The sequence below is a fragment of the Tigriopus californicus genome, chromosome 1 (assembly GCF_007210705.1).
Source record: "Tigriopus californicus strain San Diego chromosome 1, Tcal_SD_v2.1, whole genome shotgun sequence".
Taxonomy (NCBI): domain Eukaryota; kingdom Metazoa; phylum Arthropoda; class Copepoda; order Harpacticoida; family Harpacticidae; genus Tigriopus; species Tigriopus californicus.
In genome coordinates, this window is record NC_081440.1 from 6,553,442 (window position 1) to 6,553,671 (window position 230).

Genomic DNA, 230 nt, shown 5'->3' on the forward strand with positions numbered 1-230 from the left:
AGGGTGATGTCACTCGAGAGCTCTGTCTTTCTTATACGGGCTTGATCTTCGAGCCCAACGCGGTTTACCGCAATGTTCATTGCGCCCTGTGCAACGGAGCAAACCTCGAGCGATTAATTTGTCTCAATTTGGGTCCATTTGGACGCGTGAATTGGCAGCAAAACTTCAATTTGAACTCATTCGCAGTCTTGTTCGATTTGGGTGGAGCCACCAAAAATTCAGTTGGATTC